Source organism: Sander lucioperca, chromosome 7 (assembly GCF_008315115.2).
Source record: "Sander lucioperca isolate FBNREF2018 chromosome 7, SLUC_FBN_1.2, whole genome shotgun sequence".
Taxonomy (NCBI): domain Eukaryota; kingdom Metazoa; phylum Chordata; class Actinopteri; order Perciformes; family Percidae; genus Sander; species Sander lucioperca.
Window position 1 is genome coordinate 19285773 of NC_050179.1, and position 17867 is coordinate 19303639.

The 17867-nt window shown below is 39.8% G+C and overlaps 1 protein-coding gene across 7 annotated transcripts in view; it reads left to right on the top strand.

The window, feature by feature from the left end:
• Positions 1-17867, top strand: part of LOC116046821 (transcription factor SOX-6-like) — a 114140-nt gene that overhangs the window by 19947 nt on the left and 76326 nt on the right. Inside the window, exon 1 of one of the 7 annotated variants that reach the window (XM_031295253.2) lies at positions 1837-1995. The exons of the other annotated variants lie outside the window; for them this stretch is intronic. The gene's annotated coding sequence lies outside the window, so the exon portion shown is untranslated. Of the gene's footprint in view, positions 1-1836; positions 1996-17867 lie in introns of those variants that run through there. 7 annotated transcript variants of the gene reach the window in all.

Sequence of the window (17867 nt, forward strand, 5' to 3'; positions counted from 1 at the left end):
TTGCAAAAGTATAAATCAGCTAAATCAGTAATTTCATTAGCCGATAATCTCTGAGCTACTAAACAATGTCAACGTTTTTTGACACTATGATGGAACTAAACTTATTCATTCATAAAAGATTAGATAGAGACTCAGCAACACAGGATATTAAACCTGTTTCAAGCCCTTTTAACCTGTAATTGTTTGTCCTCTGTCACTAACAGACAAGTTTGCAAACTCTCACTTGAAGCACCAAAATTGATTTAAAAAAATATGTTTTTTTATTATCATAATTTTTAGAGGGGCTGAGATGAAATTTAGGGGGGCTTGAGCCCCCTTAAAAAGGGTCTAAAATCGCCCATGGTTTTGGGTGATCTGACATCACTGGTCATTTCACAAAATCAGTTTTGAAACAGGTTCGCATTGGTTACGCTGTGTTTATCGTCAGAGCGTGGAGAACTAGATCCAGCTTTTTATTTGTGCATTTAAAATTAGTTTAGCGATAAGGAAAATAAGATCATAGTGTGTATCATCTAATGTGTATTACTCCAGCATGGTATTTATAGATATAGGAATTTTCATCTGAGTTATACATGCAGAACCTGCAAAGTCCTAGCACAGCGAAAAAAGATTTCAGCCACTTCATGCTTCATGACTATGCCTATTTGCGGAGCTTTGTTGTTAGGGATGGTTGCTGTAATGACAGTCATTTGCAAAGAGTTAGAAAAATGACCGGACAGCAAGCAGCTATTGGGCTGATTTGTGGTAAGCTAATGAGCTAATGAGCTAATGAACTCACTGAGGTTACCTGTTTGGCTTCCCCAAAAACAATGTCCTCTGCATTTTACTTCAGCTTTGTATTTGAACTTCACTGCGTTACAGTATAACACAAATCAGTGCTGCTAATGGGCAGCGGCTAACGCAATTTAGTGTTGTTTCTCAGTACCTAACCTTGTATTAACAGGGAGCTGTTATGTCTTCTTGAGCTTGGACATTTGCTTGATTCATCTGATTTGTCAGAATGCCTTGCAAGTTTGCGGTAACCTTATTTAATGGTGAGAGAACTGAGCTTCAGCGATCTGCTACGGCCACACTTCAAGTCAGCACATTTGTTCATGCGTGCCAGCTCACCAGCACATGTGCGACAAGTACATATGTTTGTGTGTTATGTATTTAGTTGTTTTCCAGGCTGTGTCTGTATCAATTTATTTGTTTGTGCTTGCATGCATGTTTGTGTTTTGCACACTCATGCCTCATCAACATCCCGTCTGAGGCCCATCTGGTTTGCTTTGAAGAGGCTCGTGGAGCTGCAGCGGCCGGAGCTTTAAGGCAGTGCCGGGCCAGCAGCGGTTCCTCCCCACTTACACATAAATCCACGGTGCAAGTAGCTTACCTCTGCCAGAAACAGTATAGACCGACCCTCGTGGCTACTTCCCAAACCACCCAAGCTCATACCCCACTTTCTCTCTTCTATTGCCCTTGAAATGGGGCCTGCTCTAAATATTATCTCCCCCTGTGCTTTATCCCTCCGTTTATCCCTAAGTCGGCAGAGAGAAGAAAGGAGCCGTGGGGCTGAGTCACTTTTTCCCCTCTCTTCTCCTCTCTCCAAAACCACAGGCAGCGGCAGCGGCTTCCTGGAGATGAGCGCTTTTGTCTGTTGTGTGACCGCTGCGGCTTTAGGCAGATCCTCCTCTGATGAGGTAATGCACAGGCTAGATGAGGAGGCAGAGTAAGAAAGGAGGGAGGTGAAGGAGGAGAGCAGCCTCTGGATCTATATTTTAACCTTTGATTTATCCATGGAAAGGGTACTTTATGGAAATGCGTGCTCCTTTTCAGCAACACCCTGCTTCACATGGAGGCCACTGCACACATTCACACCTACTTGGAGGTGGCCAGTGCAACTGGTTGTCAACTGGAGCCCGCTAGTCTTCTCCACGGCAGCGTCTGCGGGTGCCTTGATGAGTCAACAGTTGGAGGAGGAGAAATCATTATTCCTTCATGTAAAGATTTCCCCAGGTGATTTTGTTTTCCAACCAGCAATCATTTTAATAAGCAGAAATATATACTTTGGGGGAATTATGGTGTCAGTTACTTTGAGGGTGAAATGTGTGATCTGGTGGCAAGTGAAAAGAGTGAAAAATGTTGGCAGGTAGGAAGACAGGAAAAGGGAACAACCCTGTTTGAGGTGCCTGAATAAGATTTTTTTTTTTTTTTTTAAGGTCGCAGTTGCCCTTAAATGTATCACTGATGTCAAGTTGCTCTGAAACATCTACTTGACTTGATGTGAGTGCGAGAGTGGTTGATGTATGGACAAATGTAATAGACCAGATTATCGAAACGATTCAGAGACATCCTGAGGTCAACGTGTCTTCATCAGTTTCCCTCCTCTGCCTGTCAATGTAGTATTCCCTTAACCGTACATAAAACCGACTTCTCACACGACAACCTTTTTTGCTGAAGTATTAACCTTCTGATGAAAAGAAGCGGCTTCAGTGCCGGTGCCGAATGCTCCAGCAATATCACATGACACACATACCGGCCAGGCCAAGCGAAGGAGTTGGCAGTGGAGTGAACTGTAGTACACAGGAAGTTGGCAGGACAGAAGTTGGAGGAGAGCGGGGAAAATATTGAAATGAAGTGCGAGTAAATGTTTTTTTTTTACAGTGACACTCGGCTCTCTTAGGGATGAGTTGTGTTTAATTCCTCTTTAGAAATGTTTATTTTGTGTAACCTACTATGATGAATGACTAGAAACAAATGAAATTAAGACCGTAATTTGAAAAGCTGTAATTTTTGATGCACTTCCATTTGCAATTAAAGGAATACTTTAATACCCCCAAAATGATAATTTGCATATGAATTACTCACCCTGTTAAAGAAAACTTTGTTTTTCTTGCTGCCTCCTCGGTGAACAAAGAATCCAAAAACGGTGAAAATTATTATCTCAACCGACGGGTATATAGCGAGTAGCGCCTGCGCAAGCTTAAGACTGTTTATGCGGAAGTCTTTTAAATAGTGAGGTTTTAGAAAAAGTACACGTCTTTCGGAAGTACTGGGAATACGACTGGATAAATGAGACTGTGATTATACTGCGCAAGCTGTCTCAGAGTTTGAACTGTTTTGATATAGTTTATCCTCCTTTTACTTCAATTCATCAAGACTTTTCTCTGTTTATGGATTCTTCGTTCACTGTGGAGGCATGCAAGAAAAACAAAATTTTCTTCAAGAATTCAAGGGAACACGGACTGAGTAATATAAAATACAGGTGATTATTTCACGGGTGAAGTATACCTAAAAGTCTTTCTTAATGCCAGGCATCACATCGACAGAAACAATTGAAATGTTTAAAACAAAAATCTGTTAGAATAAACAACATTTTGCAACAATTTTAACAACATTTCAACATTTCCAGATGTCCAAATCTTGTCATAAACTGAGATGAAGATACTCGATATTTCTTCATAGATAGTGTATAAGGTTTTTAGACAAGTTTCCACTCAGCTTTCACAATTGCCAATAAAAAAGTTGGACAGAAACCCAGTTCGTGTGTATCTGCATGTGTGTGCACACACTGTGAGTGTGTAATCACTGACACTGTGTCAGTGTCTCCACATGTACATGCTCACATCTTTTTTCTCATTTCTCCGGTGACAACTGTTATCTGCTCGGACTTCCGGCCTCCTGTTGAGTAAATGACACCAGACTTGCTGACTTTCAGGATAATTGCTTCCTGTTTTAACTGTCACGTTTCACGGAGGTCAGAGGTCATGGTCAATATCAGCTGTTGTGCTCAGGGCTACAGGGGACGCCACCTGGTCCTTAGATAATGGTCATCCAGCACAGTATTCTTTACAAACAAAATGCTTTGACACCTTTTTACATTCTCCAACATGCCATAGCTAGAAAAAAAGGTTATTTTCAGCTGTTTGGCTTCCTTCAACACTTCATTATAAACAGAGGGGTTTTAAACAGCTCGTGTTTGAATGTTGCCTGTGTAGGTAGAAAGAAGAAAGGTCGCAGTGGTGTAGTCTGTAAAGCTCCAGGATTTCCATATACCCACTTAAAAATGCACAATGACATGCAACAACATACTTTGCATTATTATTTTGATATATTTTGATTTGTCATCTGTGTTTTTTCTTCGCGTAGGCTAATTAAAGGTATTTCCACCGTTAATTGGTGCATAAAAGTGTGTCAGAATGCAGGAAATGAGGTCTTTGACGCTCAAACTTTTCCTGGGGGCAGACACCCAGACCCCCCCACTGTGATATGGCCCCCCTTCCTGGCCCATACATATACAGTACAGTATACCCACAACAATACATTAGACTACACCACTGGGAGGTCGGGACACAAAGCACCACCTCTGCAAAAATGTTTCTTCTGCTATGCTAACACCTGTTCCAGAGGGACTTGTGAGTAGCTTCCCTTTTGTGCATGCTATTCTCCCAACCCTGAATTCAGCTCTCTACCAAACACCAACATCACATCCTCATAATTACAGTATGCTCATTACAGTAAAAATCCTGCGTCTCATTTTAAAGCTGCCATCAGCCAAAATTAACTGGCTTTAATGGCTGCTGATTGCATTCCTACACTGGCCGACCCCTCCTCCTTTTTTAGTGATCTGATAGTTTAAGTACATGCTAGCATAATTGAGGTCTCTTCCTTGATTAGATTTGCACCAGCTTTTAACAAAGCCTGCTCGAACTTAATCCAATGAGGCCCATTGTAGGGAGAGCGGAGGGATGACATCGCTCCTGGTTAGCTTCAAAATCAACCGAGCCGTCGAGCAATTAGAGGCTACGCTGATAAAGAGGCTGGGCAACTAAAACTAACGGCACAATGTTTCTCAAAGCTCACAAGATAACAAGTGGACTATTGAGCAGTAATTCATACCATGAAGTACTTCTTTTTTTCCCCCACAATAACCTTTTAGAATAGGCTTAGAAATGAAAATGATTTCCATGAATTTAAGTTCAAAGCTTAGTTTCACTTTCAGTAAAAATGATTTCAATTACCAATGAGACATGAAGCAACAAAGCAATTCAAAATTGATATAAATTAAACACGGTGCCTGGTTTTGATTGGATGTAAATGTTTATTTAGTCAGGTTTATCAAGCAGGGGCCTGTTCTGACATCCAAACAGTTCCTCTCACTATTACACTAAAGCCCTCACTGCAGCGCTCCATCTCTTCTGCTTTTGTCTGCTCAGCAAATGCACCTGAATCCGTCTTGATGACGCTGGTGGCGAGGCATGTCAACGTTTTGGAATTTTACCCAGTTACATGAATATCATGCACTCAGCAGACCTGACCCACTGCGACTGGAACACACAGCCCAGCAGGGTGCAGAGGCTTTGGCTGCGTCCTCCGGTGACACCTGTCCGCCCATAATTACAGTTAGAGACTAAACCTCCTCTCCTTCTGACCTGTGTGTCACACACTCAATCCCCTGATCTTCTCCTTTGTTCTCTGTCACCGTCAATTAGTCATGTACCAGGAGTCAGCCAGAGGAAAGTGTGTGTGTGTGTGCGTGTAAACTTTAATTACACTTACTGTTAACTGCTGTTTGCATTGATGTATATGAGAAATGTGAAGCATCTTTTGAGTGTGCATGGGAAATAAAGGGTTGACGGAAAATGAACAGGCAACTATTTTGATAATTGATTTAATTGTTTATGTCATTCTTTTTTTTACTTTTATGGTTGGACAAGCAATTCCTGGACCTTTTTTTCACTACTTTCTATAACCCAAATGATTTATCAATTAGTTGACACAATAATTAATTGGCAGATGAATCATAATGAATAATAAAAACAATTGTTAGTTTGATAAAAAAAAAATAAAAAAAATAAATAAATAAAGAGTCCCTCTGCAGAAGGTAAAATTCTCACACTAACTTTAAAAATTTTGGTGATTGAATTTATGTTATGTTATTTAAGTCATAGTATCATAGTATAAACTACAAAATGCTTACAAGAAGGCATGTTTTTGATTTTACATGTGATGTTTATCTTTATGTCACCTTACAGGCATGTATATGTCACTAGACTTGGTCTAATTGATCTCTCCTCTGATCAGATCAGTGTCTAGATTAAGAACAGGAAAGGTTTTGAAGGTGACAAGACTTCTCTTTCTCCCTCTCTCTCTCTCTCTCTTTCTCTCTCTCTTCTTCCCATCTATTCTGTAAACCCTCCTCTATTCTTAACAATAGGATTTTACACTCACTATAAATAGGTCTGAACAAGTTGGAGCTCACCTGTTCAAGCTGGGACTAATCCAGAACTATTTTTACAGTTACCCTTGAGATTTAATGATCCGGCCCATGACGTGCCAGGGGATGAGCAGGCATGCTGGTATGTTGGAGAAAAAGTGAGAGAAAGAAACAAATGGTTTTGGATGCGGGCCCAGATCGTGAAAGGCTGTTTTGGAAAAAACTGTTGATTGCAGTTTAAAATTGTTTTCGCTTTGCGTTTCTGATAAACTCAATCATACAGCTTTGGCAGAACAGGAATAGTAGGTCAGAAAAAATGGCTTATTTGCACACATACTGCATAGCACACTCACATGAAAGCATATTTGCACCACCTGATCTGGGTCCTGTGTTTACAGGCAGTTGTTGACAGAAACTGATAAGTGCGCTTTGATTTACAGGGGAAACAATGCTGTATTGTGTGAGCCAGGGACACTACTTAAGACTGGAGAAACTGTCATATGAACACAAGCCAAATTTATGTGTGCGCGTTCAAGAGGGCAAGCAGCTCCGGAGTATGTTTGTTAAAGCCTTTCGATGAGGCTCCAAAATGCTTGGCTTCCTTTTAAATCCTGGATCACTGGCTGATAATAGAGACAGATTTTTGATGCTGTTGCCAATTTATCGTTAATTAAAAGATGTGCGTTTGGATATAGGCAGTTAAAAGTGCTGCGTGCAGGCATTGCTGAAGAAGATATATACAAATGCAAATAATTTATCATCTGGTTGCTATTAATTTAACCTATGGAGTCTTACTCAATAATTAATGTCTACTGGCATGTGACCCTATAAGCCATACAGTAAACAATTTGTCTCATAACTATGTATGAGATCTTGTAGTCAGCTAATATATGGCTGAAAGGGCCAGAGACAAGCCCTGGGTCTTAATAAATCAGCTATATCTAATGAACCCCCTAATTGTGATTTACAGCCTGCAAGCCCAGTGCTGCGATGGAGAGAGAAATGGCTCAAAAGAGAGAGAGAGAGAAAGAGAGAGAGAGCAATCAGAGGACGAGAGTATCCTCGTCCAGCGGAGCAGCAGGCAAAAAAAGAGGCTTTATTAAAAACGCTGCTCCCTTCCAGCAACTGTGAAATTCTTGCGTGAGTCTCATGAGAGGTTTGTCAAGATATGATACTTACTGCGATAAAAATCAGGACAGCTGGATGAGTAACTGTTGCACTCACAGTCCAACCGACAACAGAGAGAAAGACAGGGGATATTTATACATTTACTTAAGTAGTGTTTTTTTCAAGTTTGTCATTTATTCCCTGTGGTGATTTTCGGTGTAAGCAATGCTGTGACTTACGTGTCTTAAGTTGTCGTTGTTTCTGTTTGTGGTGCTCTGTTTTTGCTCAATTCTTTTCCTATTTATTTCAAACTAACTGAAAACATGCGGCAAATTGCTTCCAAGCCAGGATATTTTTCTCATTAAAGACCTATCAACATCAGCCCCTCAGAACAACAAATGTAAAAGCTTTTATGAACCATCTGTACTATAGAATCACTACTGTTTTAAAGGCCACTGTGTAATTTTAATTGATAATACTGAGCAGCAAAATACAGTATAATTAATATGAAAGGTTTTTTGCCTGATGCACATATGCCAGACTTTCCACTCTTGACGTCAGTTATGTTGGAATAAACAACCCCACCTGAATCTTATAAATTTGCCCTGATTCAAAGGCTTAAGTCCATGTGAATAACGGCTGCTGTGATTGGCTGGATTAACACCCTACATGGTTTGAAGTGAGGCCTTGTGCGCCGTGAACAATGTATATTCGCTGTGGGCCAGTAAAGGACAATGGATACCTTGTATAGTATAGAGAGGCTCTGACCTCGCAGCACACACTCACACCTCTCAACACTCAAAAATGTGACTGTGTACATGTGTTCTTGTACATGTGTTTTGCTTATGTTCATATTCCAGAGAAAGGTAACGCGTGACTTATTTACTTTCCTCGCTCGGTTTTTCTCAGCTAGTATGAACTGGCCACAGAACTGCCTCTTCAACATTTCTACCCGACATGTGTTTATTTAATATAGGCCACTCGTCCATGGTATCAGATGTATCGTAACCACTCACACATAACTGTTTCAAATCTCCCAGCCTGTTTCCCATAATACACATATACAGTTAAACACACACACACTCTATAACAAGTGGCTGCAGCCAGACCAGGGGACACAGGATTGGAAAGGAAAGGATTAGTCAGGATTGTGACAGCTCGACATGCCAGGGGACACTGACATGCCTCCAACTGCCAAACAAGACAACTGCTCCTGGAGAGGAAAAGAAGTTTTCACCGTGCTCCACTGCAGATTCAGCATTGCCTCCCTCACTTCTACTTTACCGTCTTCACAGCGATTTATTAGACTTTCTTTAAATTACATTACAGTGTACATAATCATTAACACAATCAGGCCTGACAGTTTATAGAAGATAAGAAACAGAATTGTTTTTTATTCTTTGATGTTTTAGATACTGGAGATTGCAATAATCAGAGTTCTGATTTGTTTGTTATTGGGTTTTCTTTGTAGTGGTCATCAGTTATTTTTATTGTTAACAGTTAACAGTTAACAGTTACATCAACTGCCTCCCTAGCCAAATCCTAAAATAATAGTTACATATGCCATACGTACTGTAACTCATATGTCATAAAATATAGGAATATATATAAAATCCATGACATTATGAATTTCATATCTCAGATGGTAAAATTATACAAACATCATTTTATACTATCGTTGAATTTAAGAATGTCATTTTAGGGTGTTGGATAAGGGTGTCACATGAACGCCTGATGTGTTAAAAAATGTAACTATATTCCTCCACATCTCCACTCTTTCCTTTGACATGTCTGTTACACAGTGCCAAAATGAGTATCAATTAAATCCTGTGTTCTAAACACAGATGACTTGTTAGAACCATCTGTACACATTACGCATTCAGGCCGGTCAATAATTCAATAAAAATATGTTGTTGCGACCGAATGAAAGTAGCATGCCTCTGAATAATGCAGCCATTTCATGCTAACAAAGCTGAGGAAATCCTCAAAGCTCTTTCTGAGATAGGGAACAAAGCTCATTGTCAGAGGATAGAGAGGCAACTGGGATTACAATGGGGGCATCAAGTGAAACGACTTGTCAGTCCTAATCTGGGATTAGTAGGCTTTTGCGCCTCCTGGGCGCTCTAAAAGCCACCTGTTTGAATATCCCTAGAGATGATGTGACACTCTAGAGCTCCTTGTTTGATTGTAATTCTGTTGTTTACATCAAAATTTTAAATGAGTTTGTTTTTTCCGTTACAATCTAACATTCATATCTATTCACAAATAATGTTTGCAAATATACAATTCATTTGAATTTGCTAAAATAAAAGGTATGTATTTATTTATTCAGTTTTTCTGGTCCCTTGCAAGGCCTTGTAGTCCACCATATCTGAACATCTACTGTCATTGCAGTATGTGTCTAAATAACAATTAACATAATTGTTCTCCACTTTTGTGTTTTAGAGAGGTTTTGTCCCTCTGTGCCATCATGTCCTCTCAGATCAACATTAACTGAATGAATTAGTAACATTGCAAAACAGTAAACATGGGTGTCTGATGATTGTTCTTAGCTGTGGTGAGACCCTTAAGTCTTGTAATGACTTATTGAAGCTTACTTTTTTCTGTTGCTAGCCTTAGGGCTAATGTAATCACTCTGAAAAATGTGTGAGGGCAGCTGTCGTATCGCCACAGGCTTCTATCATGACTTTCTACTGTTGATGTCACCCTGAAATAGACTTTACTGCCAATGATACTTTTGAAACCTAACCCTTTGGAAAATTAACCCAGTTTGATTGCTTAATCTGCTTAATTTCTTTGACGTAAAGCACAGTAAACATATTTGCTTTCCTTTGGGTACTTTTAAAAAATATCCACTTGCATCTTCTGTTTGGACAAATATTGGGTGAGATCTTTTTATATACAGAGGTACAACTTCAAAAACAGTCAGTGTTTTTCATCCTTGGAAAAAGAGCATCCACAGATTGGTCTATATTCTTAAAATAATAGGATTTTCCCTTGTTTACAGCTGCTGTCACCTATGTGGAGAGATTGAAGCACAAGGCTTAAAACTTATGTAACGAGCTTATTTGTGCATCACAGTGGCATTATGTTCGAGGTCAAAGGTAACCGGTGTAATACTAAGGATAGTGGCTTAAAGTGAGAAGACATGTGGTAGTTCGCTGCTGATAAATAGACTACCACCTCTAGGTGTGGCAGGCTGTTTGCGCTTTAAGCCGATATAGATCGGAGGTGAAAAGAGGTGAAGGGAAAAAGAGATGATAAAGGGATATAAAGCAAAATGAGTGTCGGTGTAGAGATTTAATGTATAAAAATGGATGTTGACTGTTCACAGGCGTCAAGGTCATTGTTGATGGAAGTAAAGCCCTCTCTCCGTAAGATGTATGAAATATTTTATTACCTACATTTGGCCAAAGTTTGGCAGTGGTCTATTGCACTGTTAAGTGTCATTAATTATATTTATCTAAAGACATATATTTTATCAGATGTATTGTTGAGCCATTACTTTGGCTTCATGGCTATCATTGCTTTGATACTCTTACTCATATCGTAATGATGTAGCGTTTTGAAACCGCTCCTGATTGATTAAGGTATTGTGTCCATCTTTAGCAGATCAACAGTTATTTGTGGGGTTCCTCAGGGTTCTAGTCTTGGTGCTCTTCTATTTTTACTAGTTCTATTTCATTCCTGTTTCAAGTAATTTCCAATTGCAAAATTGTTTTTCATTGTTATGCTGAGGAAATAGAAATATTTCTGTCCATAAATCCAACTCTCTCTACTGCTAACTCACTAGAAATCTTTTATGCATACTTTAAGTCTTCACTGTCCAGATTCTAACCAAATAGATAGCCTTTGGGCCTCAAGCAAGAGAGCATTTTAAGAAGTAGTCTGATTTAATACATTTTGCAAACAGCAGGCTAGGGTCTTAGGTGGTTTTTGACTGTGATTTGAATTTTGCTTAAAATTACAAAATCACTTCAAAGTCTAAAATGTCCAGGACTCACACAACATCTTGCATGAAATGCAACATGCTTTCAATAATCAAAAACATGTCTTTAACTATCTATAATTATTTTTTTGTTTTATATATACATATAAAGATGCCTTGTTCTGCTTTTGTTTGTTTCTATTAAGTACCGTACAAAGCCTGCTGTTTTATGGGCATAATTTGTCTGTTTATATAATGGCATAGCTACCTGGACAATGTGTTCTACTTTAAGGATCAATAGACAAAATGTCCACACTGACCAGGTCTTCTAACTACTGTGAGCGGGAGGTATTGGACAAACAGTCCTTTTGAGCCACCGAGTGTTGACTTTGGTCTTCAATGGTTTCTTCAATGGTTTACTCTGTATCGTTGCCATGAAGTAGATAAATGCATATGTGTACTGTATTTGTGTTAGCTAGGGGTGTGTTCGCATGCCAGGAAAAATAACAAGCACAAGGGAGGGTGTTGGTCAATAAGGGCACTTCTGGATTTCTTGGGGTCTGCGGTTTTGGTCTGGGTCCCTGAACACAGAGACCCGGCATAGTGGTGTGTGTTTACGCCCGCTGTACAGATGACGCATTCATCATTTTTTGAGTGTTCCATCACTGGCTTTGATTGAGATTTTCCATCAGCAGGACTAATGGAGACATCAAACCCCATGTTTGCTCCAGGTGTCTGATCTGATGAGAGACAAAATCCTTAAATTGCAATACTTGTGAGTATTGAAATATATTCTGTTGACACTGGATACAGTGAATGTCTTCCTACATTTTCCTCCATGGAATAAATATGGAATATGTTTTGGCAATTTTATATTTGAAGAGATTTTACGGACTTTAAACTGTTATTCAATTTTCATGAACAGTACATTTGGTGTTTCATTGATGTATTTGAAGAATACGTTCCTATTTAATGATTCGATTCAGCAACATGATAAATGATTTCCATTAGGTCTTCTGTTCAATAACGCAATCAATCTTGTTGTTTTGCTTTTTTGATGATTGTTGAATATAGATTTACAAATGGCTTTACCTTTCATAACCGTAGAGATTTTCTGAACTGATATTCCGAACTAGACTGATACTATTACCGAACCAGCTAATAATCCCCATTCCTCAGTGCCATCTACCTGTGGGATCTAGTTTAATGTGGCTCTACCAATGACCTACTAGTGTATCTGCATTGCAACTCCCAGGCATCACGTGTCAATCAAACAGCGTTGGCGGTACTGTGATATCTATCAAGTTCTTTTCTTTGTCTGGTCAGTGATGGTGATGGTTAGTGGTTGGCCAAATGGACTAAAATTGTTATCATGGTATATGTAACTTGAATACATTTAATGTTTTTACATTTTTTGAAAATGAAATTGAGAAATTGTTAATAAAATAACCAAATGGCAATGTCTCTTCATGGCTTATACAATGCCAAGACTAAACTAAATACATAAATTAGTTTAGTCACGTTTTTCACATGACAACTGCAATATATTCTTACTGTTGTAGAATGAAATCACTCAGTTCAATAAGAGTTAATTCAGTACCCTGCCTGAATGCTGCCTCTGCCCATCCCCTCTGAGTGCCTTGTGGTTGTAAATACTTTCTAACGAGGCCAATAGCTCTTCAGTGAAACATTTGATCACACAATGACTTCTGTTTACCTGAGAATTTGGTTGTGATGGCTGATTGATGTACGCACTGTTCTAACCCAATCATCGCGCACAGAGTCCGCCTTCTGCTTGCCTCCCTTCATTGTTTCACTTAAGTCATGAAAAGGATAGAGAATACCTTCAGTTGCAAGCGATAAGCACCTACTCTTTTGAAATAGAGCAGCTACTTGTTGGCTTTGCTGGCAACAGAGCTGCCTCTTACAGTGAAATATATGTTAATGGATTGGAATTTCAGAAAACAAAACAGCTTTTCTTGCTATTAAGGCAGTGAAGAAATGGGCTGGTTTGGGGGTGACTGGCCTTGCCATTGAACGTTTCTATTTTGGGCATAAGAGCTGGGACAAGGGAATCTCTGGGAGAAAAACAGGGCAGTGTGTGTGTGTTCACATTCCACATGTCTGACCTATGACAGTGCCCTCTGTGTGCAGCACTCTGCGATGATCTAATGAGAGTCCAGACAGACCCAAGATTTAAGAGCCATTCTCTTACAAGGCCAATTCTCTTATGCTTTTTTTCATTTATTTATCCAGGAAAAGTAACTGAGCACACATGTTCTTTTTAGCAATGCCCTGCTACTTAGTCACACCTGGGAGTTGCCCGGTACAACCACAGACTTTTACTGATGGCCACCAAACAACTTCACTGCAGCAATAAGGTATGAAAGACCTGAGCATTTAAGAGGCAAGGGGTCTAATGATAGAGGCTATCAATTTGCATTATTGGAAGTGTAGGATCCAGCATTTTTTTTAGCTTGACCTATTCAAGAGACCAAAAGTCAGGATATCTTGGCCTCTAGTACTTTGATTTTGACCATTCCCTTTAAATCTGTCTCTTCTGAGTTGCTCAACTTTATGGAAGTGCATCACAAAATCGCTGGAGTGTACCTTTAAAGGATAATCTTAATTTATAACAACTTGGATCTTTTATCATTGTAGTTTTGACCATCATTTCAGTTTGTTATGGTGGCATTGTACTCAAAAAAGTAATTGAAATCTAGGAACTTTGATAAAAAGAAGTTGTGTTGCGACAGTTGCCCCTCTGCTTTTCTATTTAAACCTTTAGTTTCCTTTTGCTTTTCTTCCATTGTATTTTTGTTTTGGACTGTCCAACAGAGAAACAATTCCAAGGAATGTCCTCAGTTTTCTATCTCCTCCTGTTTTTTCTCTCCTCTCTTTTTTGTCTCTCTTTCTCTTTGGCATTTCCCACTTCCTAAGTTCTATCCAGCTGGGACGGCTGGAGATTTTACACCCAATTGGTCGAGTCGAAGGCCTTTGTCGGAGCCCTTCTCTCGCTCTACAAGTGGCAGAAGGGACCTGGGTTGTGAATGGCGCTTTGTGTACTGTTTTTCTAAGAGGGGGCCCTCTCTCTCCCGCTCTCATCTGTCACAGGTCCCCCTCCGTCCACGCTCCACAATGCCTGATTGTTTCTGCCAAGTCGCCAGGTTCCAGGCCAGATCTGAACAACGCTTTGCTGCCAAATTCCGTCCCCGATTTCGTTTTTCTTTTACTCACAAAGGGATTCTAAGTTACTGTCCACGTTTTAGAAGCGGACTCAGCTAGCTGTCCAGCAGCAACAGTTTGTTTGTTGAATGTGTCTCTGAGCTAAAGGCTGTAAGAATGTAGGCAACAAAGGAGGGAAGGGGACTTAAACCTAAATGCTCAAAGAGAACAGTAAGTAAAACTGAGCATACCTTTATTGTGATTAATTACATTAGGTATACAACATATATAGTCTTATTCAACTGAGATATTGACTTGTGGAATGACCAACGACTTCACGCTCATAAAAAAACATGCAGAAAGATGATAAATTAAAAGTCTTCACTCAACAGTGTGTGCTTTGTTTAGTTTTCAAGCATCTCACCAGTATCACTTTCCAAGAAATATTTCAGATAGGAGAGCTGCTTTCAGGGGAAAGAGCTGATGTTTTTCTAGAGGTCTGACAAAATGAAAAGGCTTTCGGAAAGCCTCAATGTGATGTGTATGAAAAATCTATTTGTTTTTCACATATCAGTGTAACATTATCGTTATTGTACCAAACTCATTCTTTTGTTGGTCTCGTTGGGACTCAATTTCTTCCTTACTTCTCATTAGGTACCTGGTATTGCAAGGCATAAGAGCTGTGGTCAGAGAAGAAAACACACACATTTCCAAAGTATTTTTCATTTTCAGAAATAAAAACAAATAGATATTTTCTCTTAATGCCCATCTATCTTTTTTAGTGCAGTGTTATCCTATAAAAGGCTGTTTAAACTAATCTGAATAGGAAAAACTTGCGGTTATAATGTTTTTTTTACAAAAGTAGTGATGGCTGTATCTCTCTGTTTTTCTTCATGTCATGACAGAAGCAGCTGCAGGCTGAGGGCAACACGTACATGAGCTGGATAGAAGTTCCTCCTCTATTTGTTTCTTATTGTTTAATATCGCACAGTACGCAGCAACCCATTATGGTGATACTTGATAGTTGGCACTTTATTCTGACACTGTGTTATAGTGAATGGAGTTGTTTAAAGTAGTTTTTCATTTACACTCTATCATCAGTTGTTTTCCATCTGATGTTGAAGAAAGTAAAGGCAAAAGTAAGAAGTCATGGGTTTTTGTTAACATTATGTATATTTCTATGTATGTTACTAACACAAAGTATGCCAGACAGACCCACAGCTGGCAACCTCGCAGCTAAACTAATTAATGTGGTGGAGACGTGGGGACATACTGGGTAAGTGGCTGCATGTGTCCGAGCAACATTGTGGCGGCTAACCCTCACAGAAGGGTCGACTGGGACTCAGTTGCCTGCTTGTCTGTTAATGGGAAATGATTGGTTAATGAGGGTCGGCTACAACCTCACAATTTATCCTAAAACTGACAAGTGATAAAAAAAAGACCGTAGCTCCTGAACTCATCCCACAATAATAAATTGGTAGAGCTTAACCTTTGCTGAGTTAGTTAAACAATGGAGTCATCTAAATGCTGGCAATGTGATTCTATGCCTGATGATGAGTGCACGAAGATCTGTTTTCCTGCCCCAACCAATCACAAAAGGCCTTGTGGCATGCTTACCAACAAACCCCCGCACTGTTGCATGATGATACCATATCAGTGGCAGCGAGTTATGGGGCTGGGCATTCCTGGCCATATGAGACACCAGTTCCAAGAAACTAAGTCTTAAGCTCCCTCATAAACACAGCACCAGCAATATTGTCAGCTAAATATAGGCTCTCCTCTGCCTTCTCCCTCCCCGGCTCCCCATCGCTCTCTCATTGCTCCAGTGTGGATCGCAGGAGTTGATCATGGATTAGTAACTTGCTGTTTGCTGGTTGTCCGGGGTCTTATAATCTTATGTACTCATACCGCTGTGTAAAACAACGAAGGTCTGGAGAAATTTAAACCTCAGGTTGACAGGTGTCACTATCCCAATCAGTCAAATGCAGTAGGTGGAGCAAGGCTCTGATGGCAAGTTGTAAAAATTTGTAAAAATAAATAAAACTTAGACTTCACCTAGACTTTATGACTGGGACTATTTGTTATCATTCACTAAACTGGCTGTTTACCACACTATCCAGCCCTCCTCTGATTTAACCTGCATAACAGAGTCACTGGAAGCCTCATTCTGACACAAGTAGTAAAACATGACACAGTGCACAGACGTCATGACCCTCAGAATCACTTTACGATAGTCAAACCTACATGATAAGCTTTTACACATAACACACCACACTCAGATATACTTTACACCCAGATGCACATGTATTAATGGGTCTTTGCTTGCACACACTTTTCCCGCTTCATTGATGTTTTTTCCCCGCACATTTTTGTCATCTATTCATCCTCTTTCTCTCCTTCTATATCATAGTGACTTCTCGTTTCATTTTGCTATCTTTCTCTTATCAACTCCCTCTGTACATTATGTATTTTCACCTTTTGCTGCCTCCCCACGCATGCACTCTGCAGCCGTGCTCTTTCCCTTCAGACATATGAGTGAGGGTCAGATTTACGTTCAATGGCACACAGGAGGCCGCATATTTCAGAGATGGACAGCCTGCTGTGATTTACTGACCGCTAACACGGAAGTGGCAATCTGTTTTACTTCACAGAAATTGTGTGTATGTGTGTGCTCGTGGGTGACTGGTGTGCTCTGGTTTGCAGGAATCAGAAGAAACTGACGTCGTTCTGCTGGTATTTGCATTGTCAGTTTTCACCTAGTGATTTTGTGTTGGCGTGTGTTTGCCTCTATGGAATTGTTTGAGTGTGTGTGTGTGTGTGTGTGTGTGTGTGTGTGTGTGTGTGTGTGTGTTATTACTTACAATGACCAATTAGCCACATAAGGACACAAGATTAGATTTAAAAAGATTTTTTAGGGCTGAGATTAGGCTACACGAGAGGAGGGTTAAGGAATAAATGTGGTCAATGAAGGTCCTCATAAGTATAGTGCAACAAAGGGAAGTCATTACGGTAAATGATGTATTAGCCTAATGACTCTCCCAGCCTGAGGCTCACATAAAAAAAAGAGATTTTTTTTCCACTGAAACTCAGTAGCACGGCGTCTGCTTCTTTTTAACAGCTCTGAGGTGATGAGTGGCCTTGATGCTGTTTAATAGATTAATAGATTATCCCCATGGCAGTATGTGCTTAATGTGCATGTGTGGGCGGAACATTCAGAATGAATGTATTGCAGTCATTAAAAGTTGCTCAGAACGAGTGGGTCCGATTAAAAGCCAGAAGTATGATATGTACTTTCAGTTGCTTGTGTGTGAGTGAGCTGTAATTACAACGTCAGCCATCATGTGTCTGCATTTTAAATAAAGTTGTGGTTTCTGAATGAACTGTTCAAATGCGTGGTTATGAAATCTCCACCTTTTGAATGTGTGTATGGCTTCAATATGGAGTCAGGGGTGGACACATTTTTTAGTACTG